We start from the raw sequence: 22138 nt of genomic DNA, 5'->3' as shown, positions 1-22138 counted from the left end.
TAAACACACCGGCAAATTCAGCGGAACAAACGTGAGAATATAAAATAGTAACGTTTATATTTAAATAAATAAGAATTAGACACGAAGGAGCAATTACATAAAATGAAAATTAACATCTTTTAACATCGACTTAGTATCACACTGTATGAAAAAAAAAGAAAATTAAACACAATGCTTCTTTTTCATGACGAAGCTGAAATGACTGAAAATTTGAAATTGTGACAGTTTAACATTGATTAAATCAAAGTTTAATAAATTTAAAAAGTAATTAAAGTTAAAATGATTAAATTATTAAATTGAAGTTAAATTATATTCAAATAGAACGTTAACTAACCTAGAAATTTATTTAAGCATAATTTTTTTGTATATGTAAATCAATATGTAGGTATATATTATTAGGGTTATTTATTATTTCATAATATGATAGGAAATTAAACTATTTTTTCGGACTTAAATCGCGTATATTTGTTTTTTCAAACAAACCGACGTTTCGGGCCCTTTACCAACCAACTTTAGTCAACCAGCTATATCTAATATTAGTTGACTGGTTAACTGGTTGAAGACTGTACCACCTCAGTCAACCGTGACCATGGGACCTGTAAAGGGCCCGAAACGTCGGTTTGTTTGAAAAAACAAATATACGCGATTTAAATCCGGAAAAATAGTTTCATTTCCTATGTGTAACAATCGCGAAAACCTAAGAACTCATAATATGATATTTTCGTTTTTAATAATGCATTTAAATTTTTACCACTGGCACACTAGGTCACCCTTTCTGTTCAGTTCGCCTCTGCCTCAAAGGTTGTCTGGAAGAGATCGCTTTTGTCCACATTAATTCTAAGTTGTATATGTACTGTTTTTGTTTAAATTACAGGACGAACAAGTACGGCGCGTAGCGTTAAGCGCACATCTGTCCATAGAAGTTGCAGTGCAACCCACAGCTTTCAATTGTAAAGATCCGAAGGACACTACCACTTCGCCTGTTCCGCTGAGACATAGGTTGACAACTCTTATGTGCATGGCATTTCGCCAGCATCCTTATCCTTCAAAACTGGGACGACAGAAATAGGTAAGGTGGCAGTACTTTCCTGGACGAACTCATAATAAAGGAGCTCTACTGCTACCTAAAAATGTATAAAAAAAACAGTCGATTAGCTTTTTCTTTTCAAATTAGACTTAAAACCAAAAAGTAAAATAACCGGCCAGACTTTTGAAAAAACAGCATTATTTTTACTAGTATTCCGCTAATTGTGCTGGTGAGTGTATATCAAGATCGTGTGAAATATACAATATGTCAAATAATATAGTTTTTTTGTGTTAAATTTGTTTTTATAAACAATGATTCTGTAGATGTGTGGTTTCAATTCATAAAATAATAGCAATGAAAAGATGTTTTGATTATATTAAATGTTTTACATTATTTTCAGTTTTCGTTGGTGTCATTTCTTTTGTTCAATTGAGTTGCTATTGTCAGGTACGTCGTTTTTCAGCCAGCGCTGTATCGTCCGCTTTTTTTCTGGACAGGGGTCTTCACTAAATATTGGATGCAGTATAAAACTAGACGGTGCGCGTTGCGCCTGGCTGCTAAACCGGCCCGTGAGGACTTTGTTTGATACTTGTCACCGTTTGCGAGTTGACTTTTATATTTCATAAGAGAACTGTCCTTCAATATATCTGAAGAAAAGCACTTGTATTTAATTGATATTTGCGAAGATTCAGTAAATTTTGAACGGCGGACATCTTGAATTCGCCATATTGGATATTTTTTGGCACAGTTCTCTAATCAGGGTCCTTGATAACTTTTGTTCGAAAGCTATATCTGACCATCTTTGACGCTAATTGGTACGATAAGAATTCGAAAGGAATTTATTATACTTTCCGGATTTTGCAATTTATGTTACATGAAGACTGGTCGAAATGGCGTTCATTGGGAGAAGCCTATGTGCAGCAGTGGACTGCGATAGGCTGACGATTATGATGATGATATAGATTAAATACAAAAGTAAAAACATAAAACGTTTATTTCGATTTTTAATGAATATCAAGACATTTTACTGCCATGATATTAATTTTGTGTTAAATTTCTCCACTGGTTTGACTCAGCATACGACAAAGTTCCCTAAGGTGCTGGTTTACAGTCAGAATTTAATGTAGGAGACAAAAGAAGTATTTATAAAAAAAAAATGTGAAACGCCTTAGAGTAAAGTTTTTGTTTATGCCTATCCAAAACAGTTTCAGTGCCATATATAGCTTGAAATCTGAGACAGTGCCTCTGCATCCATGACCCGGTGACAAAAAAATTGGCAAGCCCCATGCGCCTGTAGTTTCACCACCACTCTTCAATATCGGAACGCAGTAATGGTCGCATTACTGCTTTTTAAATAGGTATGATTGCAGTAATTCCCTGGACGAACTTTTTCACAAGGAAGTAGAGCTCCTTGCGAAAGAGACGAGGACTTCCGTATGCGTTTCAGGTATCGTTGAGGAGACCACAATAACTAACTAGCGAAACCGGATAAGCGAACTTTTAAGGACAATTGTTTTTGATAAAAAAAGTTATAATTACGATTTGAAGAAGAGACTATGTGACAAGTTTAAAACAATTCATGCTTTTTTGGCGGAATGACTTGGACTCCTTTTTTAAAGGACTGGCCAGACGTTGCTCATGATTGAGAGCAATGGGAAAAGAAGGGGAGAACTTTGCCCAGCAGTTGGTCAAAAAGGGTTTATAAATAATCGCAGCACAAAGTACTAAAAAAACCGACCTCAAAAGTCATTCATTCCCTAGCCGCTCACGCGATACACGCAGCCGTAGACGCATACCACACCTAGAGGTGCCGGTGATGATTTTATACCGATTTATCGGATATCGAAGTTATAACAGGTCAAAGAACTAATACTAATTGCTATTTCGGTAATTACTCTAGCAAACCATGAAGTTTTTAATGCCTGGGTCTGTGATTTAAAAAAATAAGCAACTTCAAAAATACGTCACGACAATCGTGTGTGTTATTGTTTGGGCTGGTGATTTCGGTATTTATTTATTGAAAACATACCGTAAGTAGCGTTTTTTAAGTTTACCCTGAATATAAATGTTTATAAGCTATACTTTAAGGAGTAATTTCATGGTAAACGTTAGAACCACTCAAACGGAATATTATCATATTTACCCAAGTACACCAAAAATTTCATTAGTGCTTTTTAAGTGCAGGATTTGCGGTGTATTACTGCATTTTATTTGAGATGTTTTTGTTGTAGTACGGAGGGTATTTATTTAGCAATGCAGAATAATAATTTTTATTTATAAAAACTTGTATTTAAACTGAATCCTTTTCTAATTTGCGAAACCAAATAACCGCCATTTTGCGGTAGGATGAGCGCATCGCGTGAGCGGCTAGTTTGCCACCCTTGGAGGTGGAATATTTTCTTCAAATTTAAATGAGACCACTACTGAAGTACCTTCTTTTCATCAAAAAATAATCATCAAAATCGATTCACAAATCAAAAAGTAATCGCATAACATGCACCCACAAAAAAAACCAGCCGAATTAAGAAAGTCGTCCTTTTTTGAAGTGGGTTAAAAAAGGACGGAGCGTCGCCCCACATGGAGTTTAAGCGTTAATGGCTGGTATTAGGTGATTTATCAAAAAATAACGTATTTATTTTAAATTTATTTTCAGCATGTTCATGCGAGTGAATCGAAACTATAAAGGTATTCAGTCAATACAGTTATCCTGTTTTTAATTTTTGCTTAGTTACCATCAGCTTACACGCTGGACATAATTTCAAATTCAAATTCAAATAAAATAAATTAAATTATATAGAAATGGAATGAAATCAATAAAGAACAATAAAATAAAAACGAACACTAGACTCAATTAAATAATATTAATAATATTGTATAACGCACTGTGCTTTCTTACATGTAGGTTCATCCAGAGGGTTTGAATGGGACGGCACAATCTGTCTCCCACTATGGCCAGAGAAGCTACTCTTTTTCTAATGATGGCATGAAAGCCAGCAGTGCGCGCCTCAGTGAACATACCTGATGCGCTACAATGCCGCGGCAGTCCCATCAACATCATAAGCATCCCCTTGAGTACGCCAATTCTCCCAGTCTTGTGCCGCCCGAATCCAGCCGCTGCCGGCCACCTTGCTCAGATCGTCAGTCCATCTTGCCGCAGGGCATCCCACACTACGTTTTCCTTGACGTGGTCGCTATTCCAAAACAAGTCCTGAAGATGTGCCCGCCTCATTAATACTTAAGCTTACTGATTTTGCGAGTTATGTCGGTCATTTTAGTTCTCTGACGTATGGCCTCGTTAGGGATTCGGGCCATAAGAAAAACCCCAGGCATAGCTCACTCCATCGCACGCTGAGCAACCTTGAATTTGTGAATGAGGTCTGTTTTCATTGTCCACATCTCGGCTGCGTAATACATAACTGGTAGAGCGCGCTGGTTAAATGCCTTAGCTTTGTGGGATTAACGACCTGAAGATGTGGCTAAGCTTCCCAAATGCCGTCCAGCCCAAACGAATTCTCCTGTCGGCTTTTCTCTCGAAGTTGTGCTTGCCAAGCTGGATATTTTGGCCAATGTAGAAGTAATTATGCACAATCTCTACATTTACGGTTACGGTTCCCGGGGTTACATGTGCGTTGAACATACTTTCGTTGTGTCCAAGTTTGTTTAATTATCACGAATAGACAATAGATAATTTTTTTAAGAAAAAAAAATGATCTAAAAAGTTCGTGGAATTACATTCCATTTGCAAAGTTTTATTGAAATCGGAAAATATTCCTTTTTGATGTCGGTTAAAAAAATAGTTCCATTTCCATTTTGATTTTCTGCAAAGACAACTTACTTACGTGGAGTTTTCTTCGGACTCTGTTACACGTGAATTTTGTCGTGACCGTATCACGCGATCAAAGTTTGAAAAGGCTCGAGTTAAACAATGATCTGTATTCGTATAATGTCCTGATTACGAAAACAAAATGTTAATCTATAAACCTCGCAACCCTTCCGCGTCCCCCTTCCACATTAAAAAATAAAATAACATAGTAAAGAGGGAGGCACCCACCCCCGGGGTATAATAAATTCATTTGTAGTTTTTCCAATAATGTCCCTATTGGTGGAAAAATGACTACTTTCCGAGGCTGTGTAGTTCATCTCTTTTTTTCATTAACGAACATGTATTTTGCGTCACATCACGTTTTTTTGGACACCATTTGTATTGTTAAAACTATGTACACATATGTACACCTGATGATGACTGTGCTGCATTTATTACAGCTCCTATCTACGATATTATATGGCACATACTTGCACATAAAAACGGTAACAAACTTACAGGCGCATAATGAATATTTTATAATATCGTCATCAACACGTTCTGCTGCTGCGCACGGTCGGCTACACGTGTGTCGGGGCTGCAGTACGTCTTCCAAGGGTTCTCAGATGTTGTCCTTCGCTGCTAGTAAGAAGTAAACATTCACAAATGTACAATCACCAGCACACAGCAACAGAACAATATCCGTATCCAATGTATAGTTTCATATGCTGCCATTCGTAAGTAACTTAGAAATAAAAAGTAAATATAAAATATAAATATATAAATATAAAAAATATGCAATAATTTCATTAAGAAAGAAAATATCCATAACATTAAACTTAGAACTAAGTCCAAAAACATGGTACCACGATTTCGTTTAATCAAGGTAAACGATTCTTTTACGGGGAACTATGCGTTTTTACAACAAGATTCCGAAGAATATAGTAAGATTATCATTTCTAAAGTCTAAAACCTGCATAAAGAATATTTTAATTGAAAAGTTTTTATACAAAATTGAAGACTACGTGTTAGATATAGATATATGGAAAAACGTTATGGCTCTAGATTCCACACAAATTTGATTCAAAGTGTATTCCATAGCATTTAAGTTTATTTGAAAAGAGCAATCCCTAAAGTTTATTGCTTCTTCTTCTCATGGAAGTTGATTTGATTTGTGCCAGTGGAGGCGATATTCGAACAAAAGTTTATGAGCTTGATGTGCTGTTGACTGTACGTAGTTTCGAAACGTTCGATCGTTTCGTTTTTATTATTAATGTTAAGATTTTAAGCCTCATGTTGTTGCCACTTCATTTAACCAGAACTGAGAAAGTTAATTTTTTAAAGACTTTTTTATAAGCCAATTGACGGGACTGACAAGTCGTGTGCCTGGTTGTAAGCGACACGGTCCATGACAGTTGCAGTACCACTCAGAGCTTTAAATTGCAAAGATGTGGGGCACTGCCACCGCGCCCGTCACCCTGAGACATAAGTTGGCACATGGGACTTGTCAACTTATGTCTCAGGATGACAGGCGGAGTGACAGTGCCTCTCATATCGTTGTGATTTGAAGATCTGAGTAGCAACTGTTTGCACGATTTATTTGTCTCGTCACTTGGTTTTGCAATAATAATAATAATAGTTGTTAATCTGTATATAATCCCACTACTGGGCACAGCCTCCTCTCACGACGAAAGGGCTTGGACTAAACGTACCACGGCACAGCACTCCTATAAGTACGCTAAAAAGAAAACTATAACACCCGTACGACTTGTTCGTACCATCAAGTAATAAATACTAGCTTATAATATATTATCGAGTTCTTAGGTTTTCGCGATTGTTACACATAGGAAATGAAACTATTTTTCCGGATTTAAATCGCGTATATTTGTTTTTTCAAACTAACCGACGTTTCGGGCCCTTTACAGGTCCCATGGTCAGGGTTGACTGAGGTGGTACAGTTTTCAACCGCGATTTAAATCCGGAAAAATAGTTTCATTTCTTATAATATATTAATTTCTACTTACCAAGATAAGTAGCTTAACGCAAAACGAACTTCAGACCTGTAACAGAAAAAAATATATAGGTATTGATAACTTCAGTAAGGTGAGCCCCACGTAAAAGTTGAGTATGAGCGCAAATTCTTTTTTCAAAATTGTACCTTACGTCATTTATATTATCATGATTTCAGCCGAATGTTATTTAGTACTGGGCATGGGCCTCTCCAAAAGCTACCATTCAAAGGATTTCCGCAACCTTCGCCTGATCACCGGTCCACTTTGGGGGTGGTCTCTTCACGCTGCTTCTCCATTCAAGATCTCTTCGACCCCATCGGCCACTGCCAAGTTAAGTTTAGCAGTCTTTTGGACTATTACTTTTACTCTAAGAAAAAAGAACGCTAACAAAAATTCCTTCAAAAAAAGTCATTAAAAACCAAAAAGAAAAGATCTGCAACAAACATAAAAAAATAGCTCTATTTTTGGGAGAGCGACCGGCACGGTATGCTGAAGGCGCTGGTTCGAATCCGACCGGATCGATTTTTGCATTAATTACTATAACAAAGTAGTGGTGTAAGCTTACAAAAAATAATTCAATAATATTATGGTAGTAAAACGTCGAGTTTTTGTAGCAGTAACCGTACCTATTTCTACCGCCGAGCAGTAATGTTAGCATTACTTCGTTTCGGTTTTTAAGGGTAAGGGAGCTGGTGAAATTACATGCACATGGTACTTATTATGTCTCAGGATGACGGGCGCAGTCGCAGTGAAGATCTTTGAGACTTAAAGCTCTGAGTGGCACTGCAACTGTTTTCGATAGGCGTGCAGCTTACCATCAGGCGTACAACTTGTTCGTCCCGTCATTTGATATTACAAAAAAACTTTATATTTTGTGTGACCTTGAGCCTTCTAATGAGGTTTGTAGTGAGAGATCACGTCTCAGTGCCGTAAGTCACCACTAGCAACACGCAACACCTGTCAAATACTTACGTCTACTTGATAGTTTGTACTAAACTTATATACAAAATAATACATAACAATAATTCTTACAAAAAATATTTTTGCATAAAAACTAGTCTAAACCCCGTCAACGACTCAGACGGAGCACAAATACAGCATTTATGTAAATAACATTAATACATACACTGTATTATGTACAGATGTTCTAACTTGTGCTAAGTAAATAGACTATTTGGACAGATGCTATGTAGTACTGTTTTTGTGTGAAACTATTTTCAAATGACGGTCTTCTAGTGGAGCTAAAATTGCGGTATTTATTTTATGTAGAATGTCGTTCTTGTCTTTATTTTGTTGGACCGCTCAAGCATGTCCTGTAGATTGTAGTGTAGCCTGGAGAGTCCTGTTAGGCTGCCTATCCACCAGAAATGTGCGAGGTACCTAGGCGGTGAGAGGATGTGCTGCGGCGCGGCGCGAGGTTGCGTTACGGACTCTTTTCAGCTATGCGCGGGCGGGGCACGGTGTGGTGGGGTGAGCGGTGACGATGTGTAAGTGTCAGTTTCATACTTTCAGTAGCTCTAGTTTCCTACACCGTTTTGCACACATTTCTCATTCCCCGCACACATCTCTCGCACACTTCTTTCGCTATTTTGTATGTACAAATAAGTAAGTATTTGTTCGTCCGCTAACCCTTTTCCACCGGAGCTGCGCTAAGCGAGGTTAGGAAAATTAAGTAATCCTATTGGTGGTTTTTTTCCTCACACACCGCCTAGCTACGTTGCTCATCTCTGGTGGAAAGGCAGCTTTAGTGTCCTTGTGAAGGTTTGTCATTTCTTGACGTATCAGAGCTTCGACATTTTGTACTATTCCAGAAAAATGTGCATGATGTAACCTGTTAAAGGTTACATCGTTAAACGTATATAAGAAACTAATGTATTTGAAAGAAGTAAGTGACGAAGAAGAAAAGGAATTTAAGAAAGATTCAAAATTAAAAAAAATATAAATGTTCATTTCTATTACTCCCTAGTCAAGTGTCGTCTAATCAATCTGGTTTTTTTATAGATTATAGTGCGCATTTGACCTCTTATCTCACCTGATGGTAAGTGACGATGAGTTCAACGACGGAGCATACACACCTAAATAATGCCTATTCACTCTCGCCTTGAAAACGCTCAAGTATAACGTTCAGGGAACAAGTCTGCAGGCAGGGAATTCCACTCCATAACCGTTCACCATATAAATGTGGAAGCATAATGCTTCGTGCGGATCTTTGGAATATCCACAACGTAGGGGTGGAACAGACGTTACAGATCCTTTTATTTTTTGATTCTAATATTTGTACTAACTTCTTTGGTACCCTGTTTAACACATCTGGAAGTACAAAGTAGGTGGAACCAGAAAAAAGGAACCGGAGAAAAGGGTGGTAAAAAGGTGGGATGATGAAAGAGATCGCATTGCCACAATTTTATACAACAATGCTTTTATGGTGCTACTGCGGCTGCCGAGGTTCTATAACGCGTGTATACTTGTTTTAGTAATAATCATTGACTTACAAATAAATGAACGACGGGTCTAATACAAAAACCACGAAAAAAATGTCCCAAGTCAACCTATTTAAACGTAGTGACATGTAAACGAATATAAAAAAGCTAAAACGTTGAATTTAAATTGTAATGTCATCGCAGTACTGTCTAATTTTGCTTGCTTCGCTGTCAGTCGAACAAACGAAGACTATAGCGTGAATGACGCTCTGTATACGATTTTAACGCCCTTTAAGTTCGGATACTTTTTAGCGCGGACCCGACGTCCATATAATTGTAAGTCAATGGTAATAATAATATATCTTTATTCAAAAACACACCTTAGCCTTATATATAGCGCAGAGAAGAAATTTACAGGTTCGAAATGTAAACAAAATAAAATAAAACAAACTGGTAGAAAGGCGTAACAAATCTAAGGACTCTGGCTCCTAAACTGGACAAATGTGTCTCCTTGTGAAAGAATCGTCCAGGGAAGTAGTGCAACACGTATTTTAGTAACGTGAGCATCACTGTGTTCCGGTTTTGAAGGGTAAGATGCTGGTGAAAGTATAGGCACATGGGACTTGTCAACTTGTGTCTCAGGTGACAGTGCAGTGCCCCTCAGATCTTTGTAATTTAAAGCTCTGAGTGGCTGCAACTGTTATGGACAGGCGTGTCGCTTACCACCAGGCGCACGACTTGTTATTATTATCATAACAAAAAATATATATACTTTCCAAACGCTTTAGTGTAAAATCGTGATATTGCAGATAACCGGTTACCCTTTGGTGCCGTTGATGTATTCCTTTACATACATTTCTTGACTTTATGTGGTACATAAGCACGGGTACATTATATCCATTCCATCTCTCGGCATTCGGCTTAGTAGGCTAAAATTTAAATCCCTATTCAATCCCTATAAACTCTTCGTCGAATTTTTACATATTATTACGTTTCGTAATGAGTTGTCGAGTCACTCTTTTTTAATGATATCTCTTTTTTGAGAAGAGGCTGGTGCCCGGTAATGAAACTATATACAAGCTAACTATATTACTTTAGAAAGACGAAAAAGTGTTTTATAATAACAAGTTAAAGAACCCCCTCATACAAAAGTGTTATGCAATTACGTAGTGTGTACGCAATAGAAGTATTTATGAAAGATAAAGAAATCTGATCTCTCTATATTAGTTCTACAATTATAATAATATATTTTGTTATTATTTAATAATGTTATCTTTTTGTTATTTAATCTATTTTTGTTTATTAATTTGCTTGACTAAGTATATTTCTAAGTCTTATCTACGCGCCATTACAGGGTCCATGTAGTATAATAATTTTATTGCATTCGCTAATAAATAAATACGATTATTATTATTATCTTTTTTAGACTCTCGCCTTTCCCAAAGGCTAAAATATTAATTTTGAAACTTTAAATGGGAGAGGCGGTACTCCCCGGCAAAGGCACAGTCAGCCGGAGTCAGGGACTCAAGTTCAAGAACCGGCGAACAATACGTGCCGCATCCTTATCCTTCAAAACCGGAACACAGTAATGCTCACATTACTGCTTGACGGCAGAAACAGGTAAGGTTGTCCTTTGTAGGAATAAATTTTGCAAAATGGCGTCGAGCTGAATCGAAATTGCCAGTCTTTACTAAAATCATACGACCCTTACAATCTGGCGTCCCCTTCAATCCATCCGACATATAAAACAGTAAGACACAGTTAAGAAAGTGGGTACTTTTCTACCCCCACCCTCATTACGTGTACCGTGTACGCAGTGTACTCCCGATACCCACATTAGCGCCGCTGTGTGCCGCACCCCCTAAATTATTTCGACATATGCAAATTTGTGCGCACCTACATATGTTGTCATAGATTATGGAATAGTAACATCATAATATGAACATTACATATGTGCCTACACATAAAATTACGGTCTTGATGAGGAGGCGACAGAAGCGAGCGTAAGAAGACGAGCGTAACAAGAGCGTTCATGGCCTTCTCCTACCCTGGTGAGAGACAGACGTGATGTATGTAAGTTTGTTATTACTTTGTACGATGTTTTCATAATTATTATTTGTTCATCAAATACTCAAATAAGCCCCATTTAACTACATTTTCATAATATTACAAAAACAAAGTACAACAGACCAATTCGAAACCTCGGCAAAAAAAAAGAAAATAATTCAAATCGTGTATAAAATGAAAACATATTTATAAGTGAAGAATCAATGTCGTAAATTTTTCAAATTTAAATATTATTTATTAAAGATAAAGCTTGGACATAATCATCATCGGATGACGTGACAAGTTTCTTTCGTAAATGATTATTTAATCTAGCCTTGAATAGCCTTAAATTATAGTTATCGAAATGCCGGCAGTGTATTCGATTCCTCTTGCCCTACGCCTTACAAAAGATGATGCAAAGAATTTCATGCGAATGTCAACGACATGAGGATAGAGTGTATTCAGATTTCTAGCAAACCAGTGTGGTTGGAGCTAGGATACAAGTAATCGTAGGTACAAATAAACGAAATAACGACGTAATTTCTACTCTCTTAGTCTATGTCACACACCTAGCGACGCGAGTCTCCCAAAAAACGGAGAGGCGCAGTTGTAAAATTGTCTAACTACCCCCCGCGCGCACTCATTACGGCGCGTGCGTGTGCCTTACAAGTGGTTTGAGGTCAGGAAATACGTCTTAAGATATTTAGCTATGCGAAAGTACTTTTTTTAATTTATTTTGATTATGATATCATGTAATATGATGAATAAGTTGTACGTCTGGTGGTAAGTGACACACCTGCCGACTGATAACAGTTGCAGTGCCAACACAACTTTAAATCGAAAAGATCTGAGGGGCACTGCCACTGCGCCCGTCACCATAAGTTGACAACTCCAATGTGCCTGTTATTTCAATAGCACCATTTTACCTTCCAAAACCGGAACGCAGTAATGTTCACATTACTTGCTTGGCAGCAGATATAGGTATGTGAAGTACTACTTCCCTGGATGAACTCGTTCACAAGGAGCTTTACGGGCATTGTACCTATTGTAAAAATATTTTTCGTGTTATCGCAAGATAAATCATTTCTTTCCAATCTCATTGAAGTCCATCTGAACAGATCACGATACTAACGCGTGTTCATCTCTTTCTAGTTTTGAACCCCCTGCGCCCTCGCGACCCAACCCCCTCCTAATTCCTTACATATTTAAATTCCACTTTCAGTCGTGTCTTGTTATATAGGTTGTTACATAGGGACCTAATACGTTTCAATTACTCTTAACATATATTGGTTGTAGATGTTTGGTTCTCTCATTTCTTCCGGTGAGGCGTATTTTCTAATCCCAGACTACGCAACAAGCTATGTGGTTGGTCAGTTTGAATTTCGAATTGTATTTCACGTGATGTTCAATTCATTTCATTGGTCAGTTTGAATATAGAACTGCTTAAATATGATTTGAGCTCGGGCGTATCTTCACCTTTACCAAATGTATATTGTATTTAAAACAGGCTGTCCCTCTGTTTGGCAGACACTACCACTGTGCTAGCCTATTCGTATTTTTTTTATTATTGTATTCCTATCTTTGCCGAAACTTTCTCGATTTTTGCATTATCATCTACTCGGTGTGTCCATACTTCGGTTATAATCTTTTGTTTAAACAATAGGTCAAGAGCATGTTGTTCATATGTGATAGGGTTTTTATTAATAATGAAAAAATATACGCTGGTAAGTTAGAATAGATGAGTTGAAACAGACTTACCTGTTTCAACTCATCTATTCTAACTTACCAGCGTTTTACTAGTTCAAAAAATAGTTTATCGAAATAATTATGATATTTATTTTAGTTTGTTATTTAAATAATTATTATTTAAGTATTTTAGATTCAGAGTCTGATAGTGAAAGTAACGTTACACCGTTATACTGAATTTCATTATAACAGTGGAAAAAAAGCGTGGAAAGGACGAACCAGAGATGGGCAAGCAAACGGGTTTTTATTAACGCCGGGTTTAAATCGGGTTAAAACCCATTAACGCCCAAAATCGAGGGTAAGAACTATTTACAATTAAATATTTGTTATATATGACGTTTTGCTCAAATGTAGGTAATATTATTACAAAATGATTATTGCTTTCTGATCTAAAAGATTCGATTGGCCTTTTTATTGAATCAGTTCGCTTGAAAATATTATTGAAATGGTTACCTATCAGTAGTCCGAAAGGACTTTTTGCAGAAATTTTCATAACCTCGAAAGTAATTTTGAGAGGAAAATGTATTTTATTTGAAACCTAACTTAACCTAACCTACCCGAACCCAATCGTGTCTTTGCTATAAACATCCAACATATCCTGAAAGAACAACTGTTTCGTTATAATTCGGTTTTCGGTGTAATGAAAATTCGAACAAACGTTATTTCAGAACAAAAATCGAGTTTGTGATTACACATTGAAATAAACAGCTTAAAAAATCGTTAAAATGTGTGCACTTGAATCGATCTTCATGAAAATTGAATCATAATGTGCATCTATATTAATGAGAAATCACCAGATTACAGGGTCCTTTTCGTTCTACAGATATTTTTTACATCGAAATTTGTAATAAGTATGGAATGATACTAAATTCCGTATTCACCGTTTCTGCGCCCTTTTTTTGTACAGAAATGGGTTACAATCCGACGCTTTGGGTAAAAACTCGGGCGGGTTGATTGGGTTTAACCCACTGCTCATGTGACCTTTAAATTTTTTTTTGTTATTTTCTTTATTTTTTCTCCTACGATAAATGACTGCAAATATCTTGTATCTTAAGACTTGGTTGTATAAGTTAATTTTAAGATATATTGAACTGTTGTAATTAGGGAGAAATATAAAATTATAGTTGACTATGGAACCCTAAAAAAGCGACAAATTTAGCAGGACCCTGTAGACATATGAGTTTTACGTTTCATTTTACATATGATTTTTTTTTATTTAGTCACTCTTATCTTGCAATATTTATTTAATTTAATTAATATATATCTGTCTACCCTCTTGCACTGTATATGTCTGCTCTTAAAGCTGTCATCTGCCGCCGTCCAGTCAACCCGTGACCATGGAGCGTGCAACCGTCCCGAAATATCGTGAAAATAAAAAGAAGTCATACCGTGGTAAGAAACTTGATACTAGTGATAATCATCATATTAGCCGGAAGATGTCCACTGCTGAACATAGGCCTCCCCAAGAGATTTCCAGACCACCCGATAGGACGCGACGTCCATCCATCGGATACTCGCCGATACTGCACTTGTTAGGAATTATTACATGAATTGAATGTACATAAAATACTGCGTGAGTGTTACTTAGTTTCAATTAAAAAATAACGGCGCTTCCGCTATCAACGACCCTAAAATTTGCTCGGGAACATCTTTCATGATATGATTGTGTTCTACCAATAAATTAATAGAAAACCAAAAAGGACAAAGCAAAACAAGACATGTTTATTTTCTAAACAATAATGTCGACTGAAAATTTTTGTGTTAGGGGTAGCAGAGTCATAAATCATAGCCGAGGGACGGGGACGCATATGGGGTATACAACACGTTTTAAAACTAGAGGCATTTGTTTAAATAAGATCTCATATGTACGACGCGACAATCATACGAAAGTGACTTTGTATGTATAAAAAAGCTTCAAAATTATTTACGAGACGCAGTGATAGAAAAACACCAAGAAGTAGTTGCACAAATGAGGCACGTTCTGCACCGAATTCTCTCCCCTATCGTACCCCTGTCAAAGCAGTAAAGACCATCCCCATATCCTCGATACCTTATTCTAAGATCACGCGGGCAGCTCGTTCGTTCTTCGAACTTTTTTTTATTGTCGTGCACCTGGTGGTAAACAACATGCTTGTCCATAGCAGTGCGTTTAAGATACCCATTGTTTTTTGTCCACCCTGTATAACGAAGTTCTTGTAATTATATTCAGAAGACTCGTATATTATATTCAGAATTTATTAAAGACTCGAGGTTTGTAATTTTTACCGCAACCGTGACGATGTTTTTTGAAAGAAAAAAAAACTAAGATTCGAAAATATAGTTTTTTTTTCTAATATGCAGCAATCGCGCAAACCTAATAACTCGGAAAACAGTTTATCTTTTACTGTAAATTGTAACAATTGAACAGGAGTTAACACAGACCAAATGTTAACTTTATGATTATGCTGTTACAAAAACTACGCGCGGAAAATTGTGAACGAAAATAAATCTCGTTGGCTTCAAATTCTTTTTTTAAAATCAGTGAAAGGTTTCAACCCCATTCATCCCGGCGACCGAAAAAAGTCCTAAAAATAAGTTTCCACTTTCACTCTAAAAATTCCACTCGCTAATTCAAATATATCCGAAAAGCCCGTGAAAATTTTTCACGCTGAAAGGTCAAAATGAATATGCAATTGTTTTTTAACACAAATATTTGTCTATATTAACACATCGTCATCAACCCATTTTTTACGTCCCAGTGCTATGCATGGGTCTCTTCTCAAGCGAGGGTTGGGGCCAAATGCGGATTGGGAAGTTCACACGTTTTCCTAGAGTTCATTACAAATTAAATTTCGTATAATAATGCTACATTACTTTGATATAAAGAAATCAAAGTCCGAATCATTCGTTCCTTAAGTAAAATTTTTACACTTGAAAACGTATTTTTTTAAGCCACTGCTCGTTCACCACTGCTGACTTTTTTTTTGGTTTTTCAACGGCTTTTTAGCCGCAGCGCCATCTATGAGAAATCTATGATATTTCATCACCCAGTTAGATACCTTTAAAGCTACCAGTCTCGGCTAGAGATGTCGCTATTCATTGTACTTCAATTTTTATTAAATTGATATTCAATTATTTTTTATGTGAAATAACTCCACTAGTTTGTTATAATTATTAATACAAAGATCGAGCACTCAGAAAAATTCATTCGATCCGGCCGGATTCGAACCAACATCTTCTAGCATACCGTGCCAGACGTTGGTATAGACCAACTAAGCATCTATAATCTTGATATATTTATGTTTCGGAATCTTATTGTAAGTAGTACTCAGAGGTGCGACTCCGGAGTCGAACCCACAGCCTCTTCTTGAGATGCAGTAAGTGAAACCATTAGCATTAGCCACGGCTGTACACATAAATATACATATTTATTGTCTGTTCTTGCATATGGTAATTTATTGCAGGAGTAAGCAATCGTGTTATCTATTAATTAGAATATCGGAAGAACTATCAAAGTATTGCTAAACATAACAATTTTTTAAATTTGTGTGATTAATTATTTCGGCTGGAGATAACCTGATTTTTATAATTAAATTATCAGCGAATATATTATAAATAAATAATATATATATATATATATATATATATAAAAAAATAATATATACAAATAAAATAGAAAGTCGCGAAAACAATCGATTTTTTTCTTACTTCTAAATTTAATCCGTAGTCACAGACACTGTTAAATTTCAAAGCGATATGACTTTCATGAACAGATCACAGTTGGGCACAGATCTTATCTAAGGAGATAATTAGGAGCATACTTACTTCATCACACTCGCAAAGCTGAATCTTTCCCAGTTATTCTGCAATGTTTCTTATTTTATAGACTGTTTTTTTTATGAAATCTATCTAGCTTTTAAACGCCATTGATTGAAAAGAAAAAGCAAAGTTCGATTGGCCATTATTGACTGGCGATGCCAACATGCAAAGGAACCCTTAAGGTGATAACGCGTTGATTATACTGACAGCACCTTTGAGGTTTTTGTGTCAGTCTTTTAATACACGTCCTTTTGTCCTTATTACTTTTGATTTAGTTTTTTTAATATGGTTAATATACCTTTGAAGATTTCCTGTAATATAAGACAATAAAGTTGAATACTTTCGAATTTGTTTTAAAATTACAGAATGTTCCTGTTAGATATACAAAGTTTATTTTGGATGATTTTGAAACTGACATACGAAGAAAATACAATTAAAAGCGATCGTTATCTGTAAGAGATAGTTAATGTTAATGGCAATTTTCATAGTTAGACCCTTAGAATAATAACGCATAGAATTATAGTTTCATATCAAATGAACTGTCACAAGTGAGGCAAAAATCAAATTCATGTAGGCTAGTTTTAGTAGTAGGTTAATTTTCGGTTTTAGTGAATATTTATATAAAAATACAAGTTGTTGCAACGCGTTACTTTCTTGTGGAATGTGATGTTAGTATCTATTTTATGTTTGTCTGACGTATTTTTACACTCATTTACCGCACATTTCGTCATTTTTAGCTAAAATTCTTGATCTGTTCGCGGTGCAAGTTGACCTTGAGCACTGAAGGCCCGCCCGCTCGTGTAGGCCCATTGGGCGCGCTTCAATTTGCCTCACTTAGCGTGTGCGGACTAGGTTTCTATGCGTTATTATTCTAAGGTTAGACCACTATTGGAATTATAATCTAACTGCGTTATTACAAATTTCATAAATTTTGATATAGAAATAGATGGGATTTAGGAAAACAACATAGGTTACTTTTTGTCACAAAAATAAACTAAAAGCTTGTATGGAGAATCAATATTTTTTTAAATAACTAGACTTTAGGCTACTACTTCAAAAAAGCAGAAGCTCCTTAATTCGACTGTATTTTTGTGTGTTTGTTACGCGATTACGCATTCGTCAACTGATTTTGATGAATCGTTTTTATTGGAAAGGGGATACCTCAGTATTGGTCCCATTTAAATTTGAAGAAAATATTCCACCTCTAAGGGTGGCAAACTAGGGGATGAGTCTGGTTTCATGCACTTTCCGGTAACCGATTTAAATAAAAATTGGCAAATAAGTGTAATTCCCCGAACTTTTGAGGTCGTTGTTTTGTATTGAAACGATACTCGTCTCTGTACATTGCATTTAAGCACCTTGGGCATTGGGTCAGTGAGTCCTTGGAGGATAACACTGACATTGAGAGAGAGCGTAGGGCATTAGCAGTGCGGGGTAATATGTTGGCCCGTAGGTTGGCAAGGTGTACGGACAACGTAAAGGTATCTATTTTTAAAGCTTACTGCCAGACCTTTTATACCTGCAGCCTATGGGTCAACTACACTCATAAAGCTATCAACTCTCTAAGAGTTATATATAACAATATATTCCGGATGTTGTTGCGGCTGCCGCGATTCTGTAGCGCGTCAGGAATGTTCGCCGATGCTCATGTAGACGGATTTGCCGCCATAATGAGAAAAAGAGCGGCATCTTTGATGCGCAGAGTTCGTGGCAGCGGTAATAGCATTGTGGGTATTGTTGCTGGCAGGGTCCAGGGTTCATTTTTTGAACACTGGACTAAATTACATGTATGTCCTAAACCCAGCACGTATTTATGAATTTGTGTCTTCTAACACTAGTATGTAAGTTTTTGTTTGTTATACTAACCAATATGGATGAAATCTGAATTAAAGTATTTTGAATTTGAATTTGAATTGCGGTACATCAAGCGGCGAATATTTACCAAGTGAAGCCTGAAAACCAAGTAATTGCTGAGACTGTTACCTCTTCTTAAACACAGCTTTAAGCAATTATTTTCAATGTATTGTATTCAAGAATAAAGTCTTTTTTGGAATTGCATTACGGGAGGATTTCAGTTTGGGAGCTATAAAATATAAATTTGTATTCGTCTGTGTATTTTGAAATAAAGTTGTTATATTTAAAACACGCGAAAATGTATCTTACAGCGAAACTAAACATCGGGAACCGGAGATAACTCCACACACGACACCGCATAATAAAAATTATATGCTCCAATTTACGAGGGAGGAGGCCAAAAAATGGGGGCTCCCCCCTCTCCGTTAAACGGGCGAAAAATGCGAGGGGGGTCGGTGGGAGCCATTTTTACCATTATCCCTTTCTAACGAACTATGGAGGGATTCCATATATTGTAATTATTTAATTTCTCTCTCTTTGTTTTTTGTTAATGTGTGTGTTTAATGTGCGTATGTGTTGGTGGGGGGAAATGATAATTTTAAGGGGTGACGATATAAAATATTGGAAAAGAATCGCGTGGAATTGTTCGCAGAGAGATTTTGAATATTCTTGCTTTTCAGTGCACAAACACGTATTCATAGTATCTAACAAGCATGGAACGTACTTCTTTAAGTTGTATTAAACATTCTCAGATGGGTTTTTTTATGATACCTAATGACGGGAAGAACTCATCCTGCCTGTCGGTCAGAGTTTTAAAAAGCAAAGATCTGAAGGGCACTGCCACTGCGCCCGTGACAGTTGACAACTCCCATGTACCTGTAATTTCACCAGCACCCTTAACCTCCAAAACCGACACGCAGTAATGGCGCAGGCGACAGAAATAATAAGGTAGAAAAGTACTAAACTAGATGACGCTTTTACAAGTAGCTCCACTGTCTCTGAAACTCTACTACTACTTAGCAATAATGGCCACCATTAGGGTATTCTAAAATAGCCATTAATATTCTGTCTTTTGTTTACATTGGATATTTTATAAATTCCAAAATTTATTGACAATATTTCGCTACAAGGCGCATTTCTGTTACAATCAAATTATAACCGATAACTCATAACTGATAAACCTTCAAAGCAGGCAATAATGGCCGCAGAAAAAAAAACTGATTTTCAGGAATCACAATTGAATGAAAATACACAGGGCGAATGAAAATATTTTTGCTATTTAGCGTAGGCGAAGAGTACTACGCCGTAGCTCGTAGCAGTTTATAGAATTGTATCGACCTACGTTCTACGAACAACGTAATTTTGTGTTATTTTTGTTCAATTATAAAATCTTTTGGGTTCATCACTCGAATATCTTTATCTTTATGCTGTACGAGATAAAGTTCAAAATGATTGTTTATTTATATTTAGAAGTTGGCATAGTGAGTGTTGTGTATACAAGAGCTTCTCCTTGTAATTGCAGATTTACTGACATCATCAAAGTGCCTTATACGTGGGGCGCACTACAAGTTTCCGGAATGAATAAGAAAAAATACTATATAATAAATGGTCAGAATTGAATTTATTGTTTCTCAAAATATTCTCCGTTAGCGTTAATGTACTTTTTCATACGAATGAACCAATTTTGAAAACATTTATGCCACTCCTCTATGACAATCTATGAAACATATTTTTCATACTCTTCGACGGAGTTTGTCAATAACTTTCGGCAAACAAATGGTCATGTACCAATCATTACTCAAATCACTATTCAAGGTACAACGATTCTCCAAAGCAACAGTAGCCACGTGTCCAGTTTTATTAAAAAAGAAGCAATCTTCCGCTTAGAGGCACTTTGCACGCTCGCCACTTTGGTTGGTTTCAGCTCATCTCGAAAGACCCATACGCTCGATTGCTGCTTTGTTTTGGGATCGTAACTATAAATCCATGTTTCTATATTCTACACTACTACTATATTCCACACCAAATTGGACGCCCCTTTGTTGAATCTGGTAAGCATGGCATTGCACCAAGTGAAGCGATCCGTTTTTTGAGCCTCGGTCAAATTGTGTGGGATCCACCGAGAGCACAGCTTTTTCACACCCAAATGTTTGTGTAGTATTGATTGTATTTGACTCATGCCTATACCTAAAGATGCCCGAATCTCATGGCATGTCTCATGCATATCTGTCTTGATCGTACAGCGCACAGCATCGATGTTTTTGTTGTTCACAGCAGTGGACGGGCGATCATCACGAAATTCGTCACTGAGATTCACACGACCGCGTTTGAATTCTGCAAACCAGCTATAAATAGTCGTCTTGCATGGTGCTTTATCGCCAAAAGCAGTTTGAAGCCGAGCGAAGGTCCGCTGAGCTGTTGAGATACACTTAAAGTCGTACAAAATCATACTACGAAAATGTTCACGAGTTAAATCCATGGTGATGTAGACAACCAATTTCTAAAATGGCGGCACAATGTAAAAACAAGTGACAGTCAGATGAAACAACCTGTATTCTATAGCCAAACAGTTCCCTTTTCAAATGTTGTAATTACTTTTTAAATGTTGTTTATGTAAGTGGCCAGATCCGGAAACTTATAGTGCGCCCTATGTAAACGCGGTGATAACGCTTAAATCTTTCTACAGAAAGATCTAGACTTGACAGTGGATTATAGAGTGCTAAACTACATAACATAATATAATAGGTAACAACCGGAGTGACGTTAAAAATCATTTAGAAAAATATATTAAGTTCTTTACTGTACTTACAATTGAATGGTTAGTAAATTTGTATGAGATTCATTTGAAAGTACGGTATCTATATATCTAATATGACAGCTATATACGGTTATTCTACCATAGTTGGTAAGGAAATATGTACGTTATTCATATATTTATTACTAACTGGTGTCTGCAACTGTGTCTGTGTAGAATAAGTATTAGGAGTACCCTACTTTACTACACAAATTTTCATACTGTTATTAGTTCTCTATATAAACTTTAATACCATATTTCGTCCCCTTTAAGATTAATTTTTGTAACAAAATATAGCCCATGTACTTCTTCTAGTTCCTATCTATCTCTATACCAAAATTCATTAATATTGGTTCATCGGTTAAGCCTGAAAACGTTAACTGAAAAAGTTACTTCCACATTTATAATATTAGTTTGAATAACAACTAATTATTCAATAATGTATTACCGTATCACAAATTAGTAGTATTTAGTAGCAGTAGAGCTTCTTGTGAAAAAGTTCGTCCAGGGAAATACTGCCACCTTATCTATTTCAGCCTCCAAGCAGTAATGTGAGCATTACTCCGGTTTTGAAGGGTAAGTGTGCTGGTGAAATTACAGGGACTTGACAACTTGTGTCTCAGGATGACGGGCGCAATG

General features: G+C 36.5%; 1 protein-coding gene across 5 annotated transcripts in view; it reads right to left on the bottom strand.

Moving 5' to 3' along the window:
* Nucleotides 1-22138, bottom strand: part of LOC113225829 (broad-complex core protein isoforms 1/2/3/4/5) — a 220556-nt gene that overhangs the window by 91470 nt on the left and 106948 nt on the right. For all 5 annotated transcript variants that reach the window (XM_026458280.1, XM_026458276.1, XM_026458279.1 and 2 more), the window contains exon 3: nt 6854-6889. The gene's annotated coding sequence lies outside the window, so the exon portion shown is untranslated. The remainder of the gene's footprint in view (nt 1-6853; nt 6890-22138) is intronic.

Source organism: Hyposmocoma kahamanoa, unplaced genomic scaffold (assembly GCF_003589595.1).
Source record: "Hyposmocoma kahamanoa isolate Upper Pololo Valley unplaced genomic scaffold, ASM358959v1 175, whole genome shotgun sequence".
NCBI lineage: Eukaryota > Metazoa > Arthropoda > Insecta > Lepidoptera > Cosmopterigidae > Hyposmocoma > Hyposmocoma kahamanoa.
This window is presented reverse-complemented; position numbering and strand designations above follow the sequence as displayed.